Here is a 13,863-nt window from a genome sequence, read left to right on the forward strand (position 1 = left end):
TCTCCTGCCATGGCCCCAGTTAAACCAGGCAACTTCCAGTATTTCCCAGTGCCAGGAATCCTAGTTTTGAGGCGCGGTACAGAAGGACATGAATAAGCAGGGCTAGGTCTGAGGTTTGGCTTTGGTAGGGCTCTGCTTCATGACCTAGGGAAAGTGCCTCTCTAACGTGCTCTGAGTGCCAGGTAATAAGTCACACAGAAAGTTCTGGCTGGAAATTTTCCCTGAAGAAAGGTAGTGATAAAATACTATTTTATTTTCTAAGCAAAAATATTTCACACGCTTGCCTCAACTGTAGAACGGAAATACTATTAGGAAACTACAAATCAATATTTTCTAGTTGTTTAAAGAAAAGTGATGAACTGTTCTTTAACAAAAATAAATTGGGGGCATAAGGTAAAACATTTGTTTTTCCACTTTTGAGCCCATTTTATACGCGTGTGGGGAAAAAAGCCGCGCACGCGTTCTGGACAAGCTCCATTTATGAGCATCCCCCGTCTGTCGCAAGAGAGCACACACTGTCAGCTCTCCAGCTGTGGTTTTGAACTGCCAGCCTGCGGTGAGCAGGAAAGTAATTACTCTACAGCGCCCTTTTCACAGCTCTCTTTTATGGAGACAGTATTGTCTGGAAGCGGGGTCTGTCTTGCTAAATATTCACTGATAAAGCTGTGGTTCGCTGCTCCAGAAGTGAAACAGGAAATTTAGCCAACACCTCTGCGGAGCTGCGGAAAGCAGAACGCTGGAAGACTGGAAAGCGTAAGAATTATTTCAAGGTACAGAAGCTCTTGGCCTGGGCTTTGGCTTGTGAAAATTGAGGTTGCCCTGCTGACATCAGTACAGATTGCTGCAGCGAGGTGAGGAATTTCATAATTGCAAAGGCATATTCCCAAGCATAATTGTCCTCCTGTGTTGTGGTCTTAATAAGAAAGCTCCAAACCAGCTGGCTGCTCTGCCTTACCTGAAACCAAAAGGGGATTTGTGTTTTTACCATACTACCCATCAACTTCGATTACCTTCTTTTTCCCTCTGTGTGGGAAAGAAGATTCGTGAAACAAGCCGGAAGGGAAAGAAATACATTTTTATAGAAACAAATGTGTTAATTCTCCTGTCTCCCCTTCTCCAGGGGAGTGGTTAGAGAAGGGAGGGCTGTGGAGCGGGACTGCTGGATCTGATTTTAGAGACACATTTTGCAGGATGCCAAGGGGAGGTGGATGGTACTTTTAAGGAGTTACAGGAGAAACACGGAGCCACCGAGGCTTTCAGCTGCTGTGGCAGGTTGCTGCATCCCATCTCCCAGGTGTCTCTGCTCTGTGCAGAAGCAACGGACCATTAGTGCCTATCTGGGGATCGGGATGTACCGAGGATTAGAGGAATTACCAAAGGCTTGCAGGGGACCGCCAGCAAGCTAGCAGGGGGTCAGAAGGTTATCAGCATGATGGAGAAGCTATATTTCTCGTATGTCTTTTCACAAGAGGAAAAAACCTCAGACGAATTGGAAAAGACCCATCAACTCCCCCTTCTTGGTGGCACCATCGTGTAACATTTAGGGGACATCAAAAAGACTCCATGTGCCCCAGGGCAGCGACTCCTGAAGGAGGACTGGGTCCACAAAGTCGTCCTTCTCGTGCTGGGACCTGACGGAGGGCGCAGGTTGGAGGGCGGTTGGTCGGATGGGACATGAACAGAACTGAAAAAGAGCTGCCAGCTCCCCGGTGCTGGCCTGGGGAACGTCCCCCGGCAGCAGCGATAACTGATACAAGAAAATGGAGAACTGCCTCTTTCAAACTCTCTTTCAGTTTGGGGAAGTGAGAGGGAAATCTCCTACTGCAAAGCGCCAGCAGATGCTGATGAAGAGGTCCAGCAGCAGCATTTGCACAGTCCTGGAGGAGGATGATGTTTCCTTCAAGCGTGGGAAGAGGTCAGCCTCAGACTAGCCAGAGAACCCGTGGACCTCACGAGTACGTTGTTCCCTTTCTTGCATCGGTGAACACCAGGATGTGCCTCATAACAAGGTAGCGATGGGTTGATCACCACGATGCAACCCCAAAGCTGGTGAACCAACCGCTGTCTGCAGCCTGCACAGCAACAGTTTCCACCTCTTCCTTCCACTTTCCCCGTCTTTGCCCTCTAACTAACATAACCCATGGGGAGATAGAGGGGCTCCATGAGAACCTAGGCAGGGCTGGAAGTGAGCTGGTGGAGCAGAAGACCCCACGCTACAGGTCCTCCCCCAGCCTGGCTCCCAGCACGGGAACACTCTGAAATGCTGGCACCTTGTGGCAGCTTGGAAAAACAGCATTTTTTTCCAAGCCAAACCTGCTCTTTGAAATCCCTTTGCTATTTCCGATCGGGTTGAATGGGGGGGGGGGGGAATTCTGATAAGCAGAGGGAGAAACGGGGCACATTTGTTTGGGGAGAAGGTATGAGGCTGCCAAGAAGGGATGTGGAGAAGTCCTGCTCCTCCCACCGCGCTATTTCTGCAGCAGCAGCCCCGTCCCGGCTGCGCGAGCCTTTCATGGGATGTGGTCTTTCAAATAACAAACTTCCCAGATGCATTTTGATCCTAATTCTTCCTCCATGCCATGATTTGCCCTCCCTGTGGTATCTGGGCTGGGAGTCTGTGTCAGTCAGCCGAGAAACTGAGACCACATGAGACATTTTCCCTCATCCTGGAGACCTCTCTCATCTGATTTTGGAAGATCTGAGAGATCTGAGGTTTGACGGCAGCTCTGTCCTCACTGGCCAGCAGCACTGGATATATTGTAGGGGTAAAAAATACCTGTGGGTTTGGCTGAGATCTGGTCCAACTCATTGGCCAGATGGTCTACCAGCTGAGGTCAGGGGCAACGCTGGGGATCCTTATCCGGTTGTTTAAATCATATGAACAAGTGAGTTCCCACAGATGCAGTTTAAGGTTGATTCATGTAGGTGCTCAGCAGATGCCAAATCTCTTCACGAAGAGTCTGGACAGCCCTCCTATAGAAGCACAAATTTTTATCTCCGTGCATTAAATTGTCAAGATACTGTGGAGCAACTCCCATCCCTACCCCCTGCTCCTGCACTGCTCTCCCAGCACGGCTTTTCCACCCGTGATGCTTCTGGTGTGGAGACACTGTCTGGGATGCTCCAGGAGCTCCTGTGACCATCACTGCTTTGCTGCTTTGAAAATGTTTTGGGGACCTCGAGCCCTTTAATAGAACAGGAAACGTCAAATATTATATGGATATAAATAACTCAGTAAAAGCGGGTTACAAGAACATCTGGTTTTGCACACTCCCATACAGTCCGATGGCACTGGGAGAGAAACAGAGAGATAACTCTCGATTTTTGTCACAGAATCATAGAATCACTGAATGGTCGGGGTTGGAAGGGACCTCTGTGGGTCACCCAGCCCAACCCCCTGCCCAAGCAGGGTCACCCAGAGCAGGCTGCACAGCACCGCGGCCAGGCGGGTCTTGAATATCTCCAGAGAAGGAGACTCCACAGCCTCCCTGGGCAGCCTGGGCCAGGGCTCCGTCACCCACAGAGGGAAGAAGTTCTTCCTCACATTCAGACGGAACTTCCTCTGCTTCCGTTTGTGCCCATTGTCCATAGCAAGAGACTTTTAGGTGTCAGCAGGGCGATGCCTTGGTCATCCAAATCTGCCCAAGAACAAGTCCCCAGTCAGCTATGATGGGAATCCAGTATAAAGGACGAGTCCAAGTCAGCAGCATAGCGAGTGGACACATGTCCTACCTCCGAGGCACAGTCCTACTTGTCATCAGCTCTCCCAAATACTTCCTTCTGCTTGCCCATGTTGACTGTCCTGTCCGGGCTGAGGCTCTGCCAACTGGCCTGTGGCCAAGGGCTGTCTCGCTCAGGCGCTGGGAGACGTGAACTCAAAAAACCCGGAAAGGATGATGTAGACCCAGGTGTCCACGTAGCTGTCCCAACGACCTGGCGGTGCTTCAAGCGGCGAGCTCTTCCCTGCTCCTCATGGCTTCATAGCTTAGAGGTGGGAGGATGGGAAGGTGTCGTGAAGACTGAGGGAGCCGTGGAGGTGTTTTCTGCAGAGCGTCTTGTTGTCTTGCAGCCTGTGGAGGCTGGAAGGACCAGGGTGGCTGCACGCTCCCAGGGAGGACTTCTTGTGAAACGTGTACGTTTGCAAAATGTGCTGGGTCGCTTCTGAGAAAGATAACCGACTTACAACGAATGTGCATATTTGCTGAAGCAATGTTTTTACAGCCGTAATGGGTTATGGAGGATGATGCTTGTAGAGAAAAGACCAGCTTAAGATAGATCAGCTGCCACAGTGGGAAAGAAAAGACACACTTTTAGGGGCAAGATCCTTCTTCAGTGACTGCCTTGTTCTTTTATTTTACTGGTGAGGCAGCTTGTGAGCTTTTCCTTACCCGGAGAGGCTTCTGACATGTAAGCCCAGCTCTAAATAGCTTCCTCCTTTATTAGAAATAACCACTGGCACAAGCTGCCACGGGAAGTGATGGATTCTCCATCTCTTGAAGTCTTTAAATCAGGACCGGATGCCTTTTTGGAGGAGATGTATAGCCAAACAGAAATTATTGGGCTCACTGTAGGAATAAGGGGCTGGACTCATATGGCCTGCGTTAGACAGGAAGTCAGCCTGCATAATCTATGGTCCTTGCCGGCTTTAAGATCTAGGAAGGTTCAGATCTGCAGCCAAAGTATGGGACTCTTCACATGTCTTTAAAAGAAAAGCACCCCGGGGTGTGGGAAAGCCTCTTGAACTGCTTGGAAAGCTCCCAGTACCTACAGATTTATTTTCACTGGTACCTGAAGCAATGCCATTTCCCAGTAAATTATATCTTCTCTAGACTTCAGATGGGGAGAGGAGCTCATAGGGCCAGATGGGGACCTGGGGGGCAGGGAGGACACTGCAGGAGTTGGGTTGCACCACTGCTTGGAGAGATAACTGCTGCTGGAGGGACCAGGTACCAGGCAGAGACACCAGCAGGAAGAAATTCTCTGGCGTGGCCAGTCCAGGTTGCTGAGTTTGGCTGCCCAGCTCTGCTGCCATGGGACCACCCTGTGGAGAGTGAAAAAGGGGCTGGGGCAGATTTTGGGCATCGCCCCAGATGTCGACTTGTGTCGGGCTCGGGTTCTTCGCGCTTACTGGCTTGCCATGACGCAACCCCACCTCGAGGGGACCTCTTCTCCAGGAGGAAAAAGAGAGAAATGGCTGCTCAGTCTGATGCAGTAAAATAATATGTAAGCCAAGGCTTCATCGATCAGAAAATGGAGGGTAGACAGGCAGGTTTTGGAGTTCAGGAATGAGTCAGTGCGAGCTAGGTTTCCCTGTGCAGGCTGGCCGGCACCTGTGGCGTGCAGTCGGGTATGTCACCACGCGGGGAGGCTTCATGTCACCCGCCGGGACCCCCCTCCCCACGGCTTTCGTTGCCCCACACCTGCCTCTGTAGCCCAGGTGGTGGTTGTGGTGGTTTGAACTGGGAGCAGACTGAGCCTCCACCAAGCTCGTTTCATGCTACCCGCCAAAAACCCCTCCAAACGATCGTGGCTTCTGGCTCCCAGGGGTGGTTGGGCGCTCAAGCCATGATTGCAGATGCATCTTCTCCACCATCCATCCTTTTCACAGTCCTCCAGCATTTGGGGGTGCCCCTCTTTTGCCCTCTCCTCGCAAGGGATCTCATCTCACAATAATTACAGCAGCAGGGAAAGCTGGTGCAAACTCCTGCAAGCAGAGAGGCCAAAACGAGAGGAGCTCAGAGAATATATTTTTGGCCCCGTCTCCTCTTTTCAGCACTTGGGAGATGAATGTGGAAAGCAAGCCAGAAAAGCCAGCAGTGAACGAATCCACTGGGTGCAAAATTAAGATGAAAACCATGATCCGGATCTGTTAACAGTGATGTCGCGCTCCAGATCTCACAGAGGTGAACCGAAAAGAGCAGAGGCCAAAGATGATTTTGTAAGTTTATAACCCGCGTGCATGTTTTCCAGCTATCTAATAAGAAAAGAGCATGTTGACTATGGCTTTTACCTCCCTGAAGGAGAAAAGAGGGCAGAAAAGGAGCCTTTCTTCAGCTACAAGCCTGTCTGCACCTGGCAGATCTTGTGACCTCGGTCGAGAGGAAGGTGGGTTTGCGCTACACTTGGCTGGGGCTCACTCATCTCTAACCCTTCTGGGAGGGTTTGCTGGCTCCAGCCCAGGGCTTGCACTGCCGGGCGGACGGCGCCAGGCGGCTCCCGATGATGCTTTTCAGGCCGCAGCTTGCTGCAGGGTTCAAACAATTCCAGAAACCCAGGGGAGCTGAGAGTGTCACTTCAGAGAAAAGCAAAATGTAAAGTAGATGCGTATATATCGTCCTGCAGAAAAAAAACCCAAAAGCTAAACCCAACAAAAAATAACGAGAGGTGCCGGGAAGGGTGTGCAAGCGGTGAGCTGCACCCGCGGCGCGCCCGGCTTTTGCTGCAGCTCAGATGATTTTTCACGCAGTGCGAAGTCTTTCGAAGCAAAGCCGGCAGTTTAGAAACTGTCTCAAAGAGCTCAGATCCACCTTAACCTTCAAAACAAGCTGCGGAAGAAATGCCTCTACGTTTCCTCCTCTTGTCAATTTAAATGAAAATATTATAATGTTGCAACCCAAACACTTGTGCTAATAGATGAGAACTTCTAAGCGGCATTGACTGGCTGCTGATAGTGAAAGGAAGTGAAACTGGTTAAAATGTTTTCTTTTATTACCCAAGCCAAAAGAAAAAAAGAAAGAAAAAGAAAAGAAAGAAAGAAAGAAAGAAAGAAAGAAAGAAAGAAAGAAAGAAAGAAAGAAAGAAAGAAAGAAAGAAAGAAAGAAAGAAAGAAAGAAAGAAAGAAAGAAAGAAAGAAAGAAAGAGAAAGAAAGAAAGAAAGAAAGAAAGAAAAAGAAAGAAAGAAAGAAAGAAAGAAAAGAAAAAGAAAGAAAGAAAGAAAGAAAGAAAGAAAGAAAGAAAGAAAGAAAGAAAGAAAGAAAGAAAGAAAGAAAAAAGAAAGAAAGAAAGAAAGAAAGAAAGAAAGAAAGAAAGAAAGAAAGAAAGAAAGAAAGAAAAAGAAAGAAAGAAAGAAAGAAAGAAAGAAAGAAAGAAAGAAAGAAAGAAAGAAAGAAAGAAAGAAAGAAAGAAAGAAAGAAAGAAGGAAAGAAAGAAGGAAAGAAAGAAAGAAAGAAAGAGGACTGATGCATTCTGATTTTTTAGTTGTAAGAATGGAAGGCCTTCCCTGTAACGCCAGTGAGGATTTTATTTGCTCTTAATTTTAATTGGAAGATGTGCTTTTAATGCAGCTAAAATAAATCTCAGGTGTGCGTGTGTGTTTGCTGAAGTGGGAGCACTGGGAGCGTATCGCCCTGAGCCCAGGTCGGTTTGCTGAGCCTGCGGGACTCAGCAGCGGCCGTGCCAGGCGTTGGCTTTCTGCTCAGTGACGGTGGGCAGATCCTCCCTTTCCTCGTGCCTCAGTTTCCAGCTGTATAAGGAGGAAAACAAAATCTTCCAGCTCTGTGAGGAGCACTGAAATGTGCTGAGGACAAGCATGGTAGCACAGAATCACAGAATCACAGAATCACAGAATCACAGAATGGTCGGGGTTGGAAGGGACCTCTGTGGGTCGTCTCGTCCAACCCCCTGCTGAAGCAGGGTCACCTACAGCAGCTGTAGAGGACCTTGTCCAGGCCGGTCTGGAATATCTCCAGAGAAGGAGACTCCACAGCCTCCCTGGGCAGCCTGTGCCAGGGCTCCGTCACCCTCAGAGGGAAGAAGTTCTTCCTCAGAAACGGGGCTTTGTCCTGTAGGTACCGTCTTACCCCCGTGGACATACGTTCTGCTCTCCATGGATGCCCTGTGGGGACCTTACCCAGCTAGTTCATCCCGCTGTGGGGAAGGATCCCTCCATGTACCACGATGCTCCGGCATCGCTCCGTGGAGGTTCTTGCCCTGGCACCGCCGTTTTCGGAACCGAGCCACTTGACCTCTCGCTATAGCTCAGCTCCCGACCATCTCGAAAGCAAATACACTCCTTTCCTACGGCGGGGTGACGGCACTTCCCTGCCCTACAGATGTGCAGCGAAGATAAACAGCCTGCAGACTGTGAGCTTCTCCAGATGCTGCGACGGGGGCAACCGGGGGCAGAAATCATCCAGAAAAGGAGGATAACACCCCATCTGGGTGCTCCGGACCTGATCCTCGTGAGCACAAACCTCACGCCAGCACAGTGATTTTTGCCAAAGCAAGGATTTCCTTGCGCACAAGAATCCTTTTCCGTCAGAGGACCGTGGAACCCCTTGCTTTGCTCCCCTGGGGGGACCCCCGGGTGAGGATTGCCTTCAGGAGGCGTGCTTGTGCTTTCTTAGATGCTCTCAGTCCTAGAAGGGAGAGGCAAAGCAGAGATGCAGTCCCTCCTGTTTATAGCAAACCATCTCTCAAAAACGCAGCGCCTTCGCTGCAGGAGATGTGGCTTTCTGGGAAGATGCTGCCCGCCACCTCTGCGAATTTAAAAAAAAAAGTGCTTGTTACGGTGAACTACAAAGGTTTTGAAGAAGCAAAAACAATCTCTAGGATGCTGGAGTGGGAGCAAACTGTGGGCTTCAGTGTTACAAATAATTGCTTCGAGGAAGAGCAGAGCTCATTGCCTGTGAGATGTGGAGATATTCCAACCCCCCGCGTCGGTCTTACGTGCGAAGGTGTCCCTAAACGGGCACTCCCTTCTCGTTGGGGTTGGGGCTGTGGTCATCTCCATCTTCCCCATGGGGTGGTTTGACAAAGCTCTTGGTCACGCTGTGTGTGCTCCTGAAGCGGCTCCTCTCCTAACTCACACCGTGACCTCCACAGGGGAAGAAATACAGTGGTCTGGGCGGAGGCAGGGGGTATCGGGAGTTCCGGAGCAGGTCTGGAGGAAAAATAAAAATAATTTGGAGAAAGGTAAGGTCTCAACACCCAAAATTCCTTATTCCTTCCCCCCGGGGCTGCACGCCTGCTTTGCATCCCCTTCTCCAGCTTGGGAAACGGGGCTGGCAGCGCTTGCTCCCTGCTCGCTCCGCGATGTTTCTGAGCAGGATCACCATAAAAGCACCCAGATGAAGCCGGGGGGGGGGCCCATGGCTGCTTGCTGCGATTCTCCTCCTGACGAAAGTCTGCGAGGTTTATCACCAATAAGGCAGGAGTGAAAGCAGGGCCTCAGCGTTTGGCTCCTTGTTATTAAATTGCTTGTAATTCTAGGCAATGTCCCAAGGCCTGCCGAAAGGGCTGTGTTCATCATACAACAAAATAATAGCCTTCATAATTAATAAACTCTAATGGGAAAACACACAAGCCAGAGCGCAGGTAAAGGACGGGGGCAGAGGATCCTTTTAATGCCTACAGGACTAACCCTTCACGCTTCCCTCACAGCACTTCAAATATTTTCCTGTCATTTATAGAATCTTCGCTTATAACTGGCGTTGTGTCCCTCCGCGAACACCGCAGCGGAGATCTCCAGGGCTGCAACGCTCGGAGCACCCGTGGGTTTGCTGTCCCTGGTTAGCTGCAAGCAGCCTAGATCCCACCGTGGTCCCTGGTTGTCCTCTCCTTTCCCTTTCAGCCCCGTCCCCGAGCACATCTCACCTCCCTGCTAGCACAGGCGGGGAAGATGGAGAGGATGGGAGGGTTGGCAGTTGCTGGGGCTGGGAGAAAAGGGGGGAGCGAGGATGCTGAAAATAAACCCAGTCCGCACATGAGTGTTATTGCAGCCGCGCCGGGTAAGGCCAGGGCTGCGTCCTCCCGAGAGGAGTGCTGGCTGCCAGCAAGAATGCTCTTAACAACAATTAATGGCATCTAATTACTCTTTCTTTTGTCTTTTATTTAGCAACGGGGCTCAGCCCAGGAAGTCCTGGCTTCCACCGTTGGACTGTTTTGTCTCCGGGACTGCAAACGGCCTCATTTCTTGCACAAACGCGAAGGTCCCCAAGCTCCTGCTGGTCCTCTCCTACCCACCACGTACGCCCAAGGGTGCTGGCACCCTGCACCATCAGCATCCCCTCTGCCACATCGTGTCTCAGCACGGCCTGAGATGGAAAAATGTCCCTCCTTCCCTAACCAGGTCCCTTTTTCCCCAGTGTCCCCTCAGGGGCTGTGTCTGTCCCAGGGAAGAAAGCCACCAGCTCGGAGGAGTGTGATAAAATGGTTGCGTTCAGCCAAACCAGTTGCCGCACTACCAGCTATACTGGGAGCCAGAGGGGGAAGTAGAAGAAAAGGGCCTGATCCTTCCTCAATATTCTCTCTGAGCACTGATAGCTGCAGCCTTGGGATTTCCTGACCCAAAACCGGTTTCTTTAGTAGCCCTCAATGGATTTTTCCTCCTTGAATTTCTTCAGCTGGTTCTTCACCGCGTGTCAGCCTTTCATCTCTCCTGCCAGATTCTGACAGCACCCGTTTTGTTGTCCTCCCGCGGTGGACAGACGGGCTCGAAAGTGGGATGCAGCAGCCTGGCTCCTGGCACAGCATCTCCGTGGGTGCGGGAGGTGAAGGAGTGGGACTGTCTCCATGGGGGCGACTTGTGAGGACAGAGGACCGCAGGGACTGATTTTGACTGCTTGGGAAGAGCACCCTCATTCTGAGTGCCAGCGTAGCTGGCACGAGCTGGCATAGGTGTCTGGGATGCAGAAGCAGCTCCTTCACAGAATCACAGAATCACAGAATGTTAGGGGTTGGAAGGGACCTCTGTGGGTCACCCAGCCCAAGCCCCTGCCCAAGCAGGGTCACCCAGAGCAGGCTGCACAGGACCTTGTCCCAGGTGGGTCTGGAATATCTCCAGAGAAGGAGACTCCACAACCTCCCTGGGCAGCCTGGGCCAGGGCTCCGTCACCCTCAGAGGGAAGAAGTTCTTCCTCATGTTCAGCTGGAGCTTCCTCTGCTTCAGTTTGTGCCCGTTGCCCCTTGTCCTGTCGCTGTGCACCACTGGAAAGAGTCTGGCCCTGTCCTCCTGACACCCACCCTGCAGATATTTATAAGCATTTCTAAGGTCCCCTCTCAGCCTTCTCTTCTCCAGGCTGAACAAGCCCAGCTCCCTCACTGTCTCCTCGTAGGAGAGATGCTCCAGCCCCCTCACCATCCTCGTAGCCCTCCGCTGGACTCTCTCCAGTAGCTCCTCATCTTTCCTGAACTGGGGAGCCCAGCACTGGACACAGCACTGCAGATGGGGCCTCACCAGGGCAGAGTAGAGGGGGAGGAGAACTTCCCTCGACCTGCTGGCCACACTCCTCTTGATGCACCCCAGGATCCCATTGGCCTTCTTGGCACCCAGGGCATGCTGCTGGCTCATGGTTAACCTGTCGTCCCCCAGCACTCCCAGTCCCTCTCCACAGAGCTGCTCTCCAGCAGGTCAGCCCCAGCCTGTACTGGTGCCTGGGGTTGTTCCTCCCCAGGTGCAAGACCCTGCCCTTGCCCTTGTTGAACCTCATCAGGTTCCTTGCAGACAGACTTTTTTTGGGGATAACCACAAGCCAGTCCCTGCCAGGGTAAAAGGCAGCAGGGACTCCCCGTGCCCCACAGCGTGGATGGAAAGGGGGCAGGAGGTCTCGCTGCCAAGCAGACATGGGGAGGCGAAGCCACGTTTGGGTGTGCAGCAGAGTGGCAGGGTGGGGATTTACCTCCATCGTTTGGAAAGCACGAAAATGGTGCAAAACTCTCGCCGTGAGCTGAAGGCAGGGGAACGAGCCCTTTTCTGGAGGGGGCACGGGAGGGGACCGGCCCAGGGCAGGGCAGCAGCCACACGTGCGGGCAGGAAGAGGCAGCTAAAATAAGCAGACGGGTGGAAAAGGGAGGAGATACTATTAAGGAGATAACACAAAGGTTAGAGAGGAAAGTCGGAGGAAGTGAGTCGAAAACAGCCTGAATGTCACGAAAAGGTGAAGCCGAGCCTCACGACCGGCACAGGACGCCGAGATTAGCAAAGCCGTGTCGTGATGCACAAGGCTGCGTCGAGATACGCCGAAAGCTGCTCCCCTTCATCCTCCTCCCTCCGGCGTCGACCCGGGGGGTCACTTGGAAACCATCCATCATGTCCTGCGTGGGCTCCCGAGGGCAGCGTGCAGGCAGCGGCACTGCAGCAGGGCGGGCTGCCTCCTCCCTCGTGGGATAATTTTTTTTCTTCTCTCCAGAAGACGGTCCGCTGTTTTGTAGCATGTCGTTGGCATTCGGGAACGGAGCCCGAATAAATGCTCGGCTCTGATCCTTTCTTACATGGGGTAGTTTTTATTTCAAAGGCTCATCCACGTGTGGGAACAGAGCCGGTGCAACACTTTGCTGCGGCTTCGACCTTATCGCGAGCCAGATTGAAATACTCGGGGGCTTTGTGTTTTCCAAACGCAGAGCAAGCTCACGCCTAAGCCTCCAGGTGCCATTACCTCATGTTTGTTTGCACGGGCTGGGAATAACACCAGCAGCATTTGGTGTCAGAGCCCTGCCAGACACCTTTTCGCTTGCTGTAATTCTTGCGGCAGCCACCCCAGCACCGAGGATGCTCTTTGGCCCTTACGGTTTACTCCCATTTCCTGACTGCCAATCTTCATTTAACTCCTTGAGCTCTGCATCACGACACGGCCAGGGGGGATGAGCATCGTGGCCTCGGTAGAGGAGTGCGGGCTGCAGCAGCTGGAGAAAAAGGAAGAGGAGAGGACGGGGGAGATAAAGCCCCCTCCCCAGCAAGCCTGCGCTGCAGCTGATAAGAGCCCTCACGGGTTGTAATGGGAGCCCTGGCTGCCTGTTTCCTCACAAAGTCATGACTCAGGGATAATGTTCACATCCTCCGAACGGCGAGGGAGCTAAAAATACAGCCAGGAAAATGAGAATGAGCGAGCGAGCATGAATGAGAGCGTGAGCGAGAAATGCACTGGGGAAAAGAGAGAGGAAGCATGAATGAAAGAGCCTGGGAGAGAGAAGGCGCAAATAGCTGGACCCTTCCAAGTTTCCAAGCTGCAAACCTTTGCTTGCAGTCAACGCTCTGGCAAAGGCAGGAGTGTGAGAATAGAAACCCGACCTGTGAATTCGTCTTTGCGAGCAACGCTCCTGGCATCACCCCCCCAGGAGCGGGAGGGCAGGACACCCTGTTCCCCCCGTACCGGGGACACCACGGTGGCTTCCCCCATGCCACCCATTCCACAGCATCATTCACAAAGGAGGGTGTCCTGCCTACCCGGGCAGACCCAAAAGCACAAGCGAGTTGTCCCACAGATGCATACGTCGTACGCAGCCTCCCCAGAAAGTGCCTCTGCCCTCGGCGTGCGGCCCTGCCAAGGCAGAGCGAGCTTGGAGAGCCCCGCTGCTCCCCCAGACCCCGCTTCTCCATCATTTTCCCAGTGGTTTTTTTTAATAAGCCCGTTGCTGTGAGTTACTGCCTTCCCCCCCTCCGAGCCCCCGGCACCTGCACGCACACAAGAGCTCATTCTCCTCAACAGACAAATTTTTTTGTCCCGTGCCACAGCCCACTTGTATGGCAAACAGCCCCTTGGAGCTGAAATCTGGTTTACACGTTTATCACAGCGCTGAGGTTTCACCTTGGCTCTGGGCACCGTACCAGCGCAGAGGGAAGGATGCTCCCCATCCTTCATTCTCTACAGCTCCCCCCCTTCAAAGCCAGGGTGGATAAATGGGCCTTGGAGCCAGTCTTTAAGGTTAGGAGACCCTCTCTGCCCTGGGTAGAAGGTAATATCCCAGAGCAGGATTATAAGGAGAGGGTCTGGGTGCTTGCGAAGCACCTGCAACATCGTTTTCTCCCTCGCTTTGGCAGAACTGAGGGGAACCTCCTGTGGAAAGCAAAGCCCCTTTCCTGCAGACCACAGGAGTTCACTTTTGAGGTGGGTTTTCTACCAAAATCCCATTTTCTGATGTCTCTCT

The sequence above is a fragment of the Opisthocomus hoazin genome, chromosome 24, assembly GCF_030867145.1.
Source record: "Opisthocomus hoazin isolate bOpiHoa1 chromosome 24, bOpiHoa1.hap1, whole genome shotgun sequence".
Taxonomy (NCBI): Eukaryota; Metazoa; Chordata; class Aves; order Opisthocomiformes; family Opisthocomidae; genus Opisthocomus; species Opisthocomus hoazin.